General features: G+C 40.0%; 1 pseudogene; it reads right to left on the bottom strand.

The window, feature by feature from the left end:
* Positions 1 to 298: 298 nt before the first annotated feature.
* On the bottom strand, positions 299 to 1,408 carry LOC120225097 (annotated as a pseudogene).
* Positions 1,409 to 6,845: the final 5,437 nt, after the last annotated feature.

Consider the following 6,845-nt stretch of genomic DNA (forward strand, 5'->3'; position numbering starts at 1 on the left):
GAAATTGCTTTCTTTCTTTTTTTTGGGGGGGGGGTTAAAAAAGTATTTATTTATTTGCTTGTTTATTATTTTTTAACATTGTTATTTATTTTTGAGAGACAGAGAGAAACAGAGTGTGAGTGGAAGAGGGGCAGAGAGGGAGGGAGACACACAATCCAAAGCAGGCTCTGTCAGCACAGAGCCCAACACGGGGCTTGAATTGTGAGATGATGACCTGAGCCAAAGTCAAACGCTTAACAGACTGAGCCACCCAGAAGCCCCTAAAAAACTATTTAGAACACATGAAACTAGGCAACATTTACTCTCCCTTCTTGTCTTCCAGGGAGGAGTCTGTTAGTGGCTCCTCCACTGTCACGTTATTGCTCTCTGAGTCAGTGTTACCATCACTGATCCCTTCCTCAGCCATATTGTCCATTACATCCCGTTTTCAAGCCATGCCTTCTCTGCTCCATTGGGAAGCTCTCATCATCTCTCTTTACCTCCGCCTCACTAGCAGCTTGCTCTTCCTCAGGAGCCATGCGATAGTGTTCAGCTTGCTCTGCTGCCTCTTCCTTTCCTCCTGCCTTTTGTGAGCATGCCCGTCTGCGATTTGCAATTTCAGGGACATTTTTTCTTCCATATCCACTGTTACTTACAAACTGCACGAGCTTTTAAGTTCATTGTTAAATGTATCTGTGCCTTCCAGGAATTTCCTCTTCTCTTCCTGGTGTCGTTCCTCTATTTGAAGAAGTTCAGCTTCTGGTTTGCGCTGATGAACAATTAAGGACTGGGCCTGTCATTTGAGAACATGCGTTCTAGTTGTCGTGACAACTGACCAAACATCTGACGGCGCACTCTCACGAAGGATTTCATTGATGAGATGGTGGTTTCTTTGGAAATGGACAGCGGCTCTATGCTTCATTGAAAAGCCATCAGTATGATTACCTGGATCTTGGGCAACCTGAGTGCTCATGTGAGATTCTCTTTTCTCCATGCAAGACTGTCTCTGTTGACTTTCTTCCTCTAAAGCAGCTCTGTACAACCTTGTGCCTTTATGTGAACAATATATCTGGGAAAAAACATGACAGGACTTTATAGATGCATGTATTCTATCTTTTTCTACTTTGTATTTGTTTACATATTGTTGTTCTTCTTCATCAGTGAGATCTCTCCACATGCCACCAATAGTCTTGCCAACCTCCTCACAACTTTAGATCATGGTTGGAAGCTTTTACTTTGTCTCAGACCTTTCTGCTGTACCTCACATAGGGCATCAGTGGCTTATTTGGTGGCTCTGAGGGATTCGAACTATAATACCACGTAATGTCATGACGTGGCCATTGGTGCCTGGGTTCCCTCCCAGCCTGTGCTTGTTGTAGGCAAGATGACTGTATGGATTGTATCCCACAAAGCCTGGCCTGTCGGCCATTGTGTAACTGGAGTGGGAAGTGGGGAATAAGATGGTCTTTTTGAAATTTTGGAAGACTAAGTTCTCAGTGTCTTAAGACTGAATCTGAGACACCACGGAGAGAAAAAGTGCCCACAGCTCCGACCTCATTTCCCTTTGTGATCATGAAGAAGTTTCTTAAGTTTTGAGCTCTGAAGATAAGAATTCAGGGTGGTAGTTGGGTAGTACAATGACCTCGAAAAAGGATATATATTTTCTTTATCATTTCCAGTTATATAGATTCCAGCCTGTGTCAGTGCTAATGGAAAAGATAAAGAAGTAGAATGTAATATACCGAGAAGTGATTAATCAGGCCAACAGGAGGCAGGAGCAGCCGAATGTAGAACTTCTTTGTTCCTGAGAAGTAGCAAAAGAGAGACAGGTACATATCCTAAAAATGAATGTTTAAAACATCCCAAAATCCTTTCTAAATGTTCACTCATACTAAGTCACTCAATCCATAGATTGAGTGAAGTAGAAGTACTCATATCACTATTTTATAGATAAAAAAATTAAAGTAAACTATCAACAGTCTGTTTTGTGGGTGATTGAATCAGGAATCAATGGAGCCTGGAAAGACTGACTTCAGCGTCAAGCAGTCAGCCACTACCCTCTACTATCTGTCTATCTGATCCTAGACTTCTCCAGCTAATCTGTGAGAACTCTCAGGCAAGCCCATCTCATAACCTCCACTGTTTTTCAATAAGATGAATTTAAGTTTTTAATAAAGTACATATGATTATTCTAATATTTTGGATAAACAGAAGTTTAGAGGAGATGAGATATGATTTCCATTTTATTTATAGTAAATGGGAAAGACCAAATTTGACCCCAAATCTGTCAAAATTTAAAGCCATTGACCTTTTCCCTGGCCAAGAAGAATGATTTTCAAGTTCTCACGGTTGCAAACTGCTCTCCTGCTGATCACAGTTACTTCTAAGATTGATCTCTCAACCCTGCTTTAAAAGAAAGCTTTCTGCCCCTTTTCCCTGTAAAGCCTACCACCATAATTTGGATATGTTGCCCTCATCTGTACCCTCCTCTGTGCCCTCATCTGTGCCTGTACCTACTTCAGTCACAGCACACAGGACAACCACTAACGCTTTTTTCTTTTTTTGTGTGTTTAGGTATTTATTTTGAGAGCGAGAGGACACATGTGTGTGAGCAGGGTAGGGGCATAGAGAGAAGGAGAGAATGTGAAGCAGGCTCTGCCCTGTGAGTGTAGAGCTCTACGAGGGGCTCAAACCCATGAACCATGAGATCATGCCCCGAGCCAATATCAAGAGACAGGTGTGGGGTACCTGAGTGGTCAGTCAGTTAAGCATCAGACTCTTGATTTCAGCTCAGATCGTGATCTTGGGATTCTCTCTCCTCCCCTGCCCCCCAAAAAACTCAAATAAACTTAAAAAAAGTCTGACGCTCAACAGATGGAGCCAGCAGGGTGTTCCCTCTTTTTTTAATTTATTATTTTTTTATTATTTAAAAAATTTTAATGTTTATTCATTTTTGAGAAACAAAGACAGAGTGTGAGTGGGGAAGGGGGAGAGCGAGATTGAGGGAGACACAGAATTCCAAGCAGGCTCCAGACTTTGAGCTGCCAGCACAGAGCCCGATGCGGGGCTTGAACTCACAGTCTGTGGGATCATGACCTGAGCCAAAGTCGGACGCTTAACCAACTGAACCACTGAGGGGCCCCAACCCCCTTCTTTTGTTAAATGAAAAAGACTTCCAGTTGCTAAGAAGTAGTCTTGCTGAAAGTAACCTTGAACAGATCTTGTAGGTTATCATACTTAGTTATTTTGGTATCTCAGCTTTGTGAAAGCATTGGGGAGATTGTGTATGAAGCCCTAGGGCTTTGACAAAATCAAGGAGGGTTGCCCTGAATTGCTAGATTCTGAGATCTAGTGTTACAGTAACATTTTCTATGGAGAAAGGGTACCATGTCCAATGTTCTTTGGTGAGGGGAGACCCCCCAGTACACCAAAGGAGGTTAACAGGGTGAGTGGGGTACTCTGAGCTGGTGGGAACGTTTTTCTGATTCGTGTGGGGATCTTAGCCTAATGAGGCCGAACACTAATGAGGCTCACTAATTATATTTGCTAGGTAATAGTTGAAGATTAGGGAAAGCAATGAAAAATATCCCAATTCGTCCTGACTGGTGGACACCTGTGGTTCTGGGTAGTTCCTGACCAGCCGTGTACCACCGCAGCAGGAGCAGGCTTCATTTTCCCTACTCTGCAGTACCAGGCCTAGGAAACACCTGCACTTTGGAAGTAAGAAATAGTGACAAACCTCTAATTCTCTGACCCTGGCATTGAAAGCCACACCTCCCTCCCTATCTACCAAGTGACCCCTCCTCCCTATCTACCAAGTGACCCCCATCCCTATCTACCAAGTCCAAGTTTGTTGGACTTGTCTGTAGCAGGACATCTTTTTTTTTTTTTTTAATATTTTTATTTATTTCTAGGAGAGAGAGAGAGAGAGAGAGAGACAGCGTGCGCAGGGGAGGGTCAGAGAGAGAGAGGGAGTCACAGACTGAAACAGGCTCCAGGCTCCGATCTGGCAGTCAGCACAGAGCCCGACGCGGGCCTCGAACCCACAAACCGCGAGATCATGAGCTAAGCGAAAGTCGGACGCTTAACCGACTAAGCCACCCAGGTGCCCCGCAGGACATCTTAAGAGATAAATATTAGATTTACTTATTTATGGAGAAGCATGAGGGGCTAATTGGGAAAATAAGGATCATTACCTGTTCGTTACCTAATAGTTAAATGGGGAAAAGGGATTTTCTTTTGCTAGCTCCTATTCCAGTTTGAGTAGACCCTGCTGATTTATTTTTGCCACTCCAGTATTGCTTATGTCTGCTCAAAGTGGAATGTAACTGTGTATTTAATATGAAAAACAGGAAGGGACACCTGGGTGGCTCAGTGAGTTAAGTGTCTGACTTTGGCTCCAGTCATGATCTTAAGGTTCATGAGTTGAGCCCTGCATAGAGCTTTGTGCTGATAGTGCTGAGCCTGCTTAGGGTTCTCTCTCTCCTCTCTTTGCCCCATTCTCTTTCTCCCCCTCAAAATAAATAAATAAGCTTTAAAAAAAAAAAAAAAAAGAAAAGAAAAACAGGAAGAAGCATATGTATTTTTACCTTTGGTGGTAGGCTTATATGGAAATAGCTCTAAACAATTACAATAACTATTTTATGACACTGATACACTGTGCTAGGCATTTACAGGTATTACCTCATTTAATACTCACACAACTCTGTAGGACAGGTACTGCTATTTGTTAAAACCTGAGACGTAGGCATTAAACTACATGGCCAGCATCATATAATCAGGAATTGATAAATTCAGTATTTAGTCAGACTTAAAATACAAGTAGTTCAGTTACAGAAACTGTACTCTTAATCCTGAACATAACTTTATGCCCTGTCACAAGGACTAGGCTTGAAGCCATCTTAAATGCATTCTCTGTAGAGTAAAATCTCCTTCACTATCAGTCTTTTAAGGCTAAAAACCTTTTATTTTCTTGTAGGTGAATTATATTCTCGATACAGAATAAAGATGAGTTAAGAAATTAATACTAAAATTCCAACATTGCTTCAGAACTGTGATTTTGGAAAATATATTTAGTAACTTCAAGAGACTATCATTGATTGTGCATCAGTAATTTTGGAAGAGATGCTATGGTTATAAATTGTGTAATTTAAAAATTAATGTTAGCAGATAGTGAGTAAAAACCATTTACTGAGTTTTTCTTGAAGGAGTACAACATTATTTAACTTTTTCCATGACCTCTCTTTCTTAAGCCATTCACCCAAAAGTGTAGGAATTACATAAATAAAAATTAGATGACAGCATGGAAAGGTACACTGAATTGAACCAAAGTAATACAATATTGTTTGTACATGGTCTAAAGATGTATTACACCCACCAGCCTCCCTAACCCCATCTAACTTTCTCCTTTCCTCTCCTGTCATATATAAGGTATATGGTTCCATACATCCATACAATGGATGTGTCCTTGCAGAAGTTATGACGTCTGCCTGCATTTCCAGGAAGCAATGTGTCACGCTGTGTCACCTGACGATTACTGGTAACTGAGAATTAGAACGCAGACTGATATAAGGGAAAAATTAATTGTAAATGAGTCCATAGTCCCTTGGAAATTACATAGCTTTTCCTTTTCTTCTCCGTCCAATCCTTTAGGCCTTCCAATTTCTCCTTCATTAAGCACTGAATCCTGCGTATGCTGCCCACGCCACCATCGGTACTTCTCTCTTGAGAAGCTCAGGTTTAGCTGAGAAGAAATCATATAAACAAATACATTGCAAAAGAGGGTAACATGGTTTACATAAAGAACATATTGCACAGTGGATTTTCAATTGTACCTCCTACCCCTCCAATAAGGAGATGATATTCTCAATCAGCATTGTTTGGCAATTGAGGACCAATGTAAAGAAATAAAAGGGCATGATTTAAATTCAAAACTACTATTTTAAATTGTTGTACTTTGGATTCTAGAAACTGAGAACTAAATTTCACCACCTTCCAGATAGGAAGCAGATGATCTGGTCAGGTAAATCCAAGGGAGAAGTTTAAAAAATCTGTTTCTTTATAAAAATACATGTACTATTTTTTTTCCATTTCAGTGATTATTCTAATGGAGAAATCTTGATGATGTTTAATAAATTAAATTCCACTACCAACATTTACATAGCACTATACATTTAGGATGACATCCTTTCTGAAACATTTTAAAGTAAACTAATTAAATAATTTCATAATTTCACTAAAGTTCAGTTATTCCAAAGAAATTGACTTCATAATGTATATAGCAAATTAGTGAAGACTACTTCTATCTACCATCAGTCTCCTAATGATCAATTCTGTGTGCTTCGCATTAAATTAGGACAATACTAGAGTTTTTTGACTTTCAAATTCTTTTTGAAATAATGCTATATGTATTAGTTTGCTTTCACAAAGTACCACAAACTGGGTGGATTAAATAACAGAAATTTATGGTCTTACTGTTTGAAGGTGTTACCAGGGTTTGTTTCTTCTGAGGGCTAAAAGGGAGGGATGCATTCCAGGCCTTTCTCCTTGGCTTGTAGATGACTGTCTACATGTACACAAGGTGTTCTCTTGTATGTTTGCCTGTGCACAACTTTGTGCTTCTTATAAGGATACCAACCATATTTGATTTGGGCCCACCCTATAGACCTCTCCTTAATGAGTTACATCCCAGCATCCCATTTCTAAATAAGGTAATTTTCTGAGGTCTTGAGAATTAGAACTTCAATATTTAATTTTAAACGGAGGTTCTATTTAACCCATAACACTATCAAGTTTTGTAATCCAGTCCTATATTTTAAAATTGTGGGAATAAATTAAAAATAATGTCATGATCTTTGGATCTTTGT

This window comes from Hyaena hyaena, unplaced genomic scaffold, assembly GCF_003009895.1.
Source record: "Hyaena hyaena isolate Hyena2069 unplaced genomic scaffold, ASM300989v1 scaffold_1322, whole genome shotgun sequence".
NCBI lineage: Eukaryota > Metazoa > Chordata > Mammalia > Carnivora > Hyaenidae > Hyaena > Hyaena hyaena.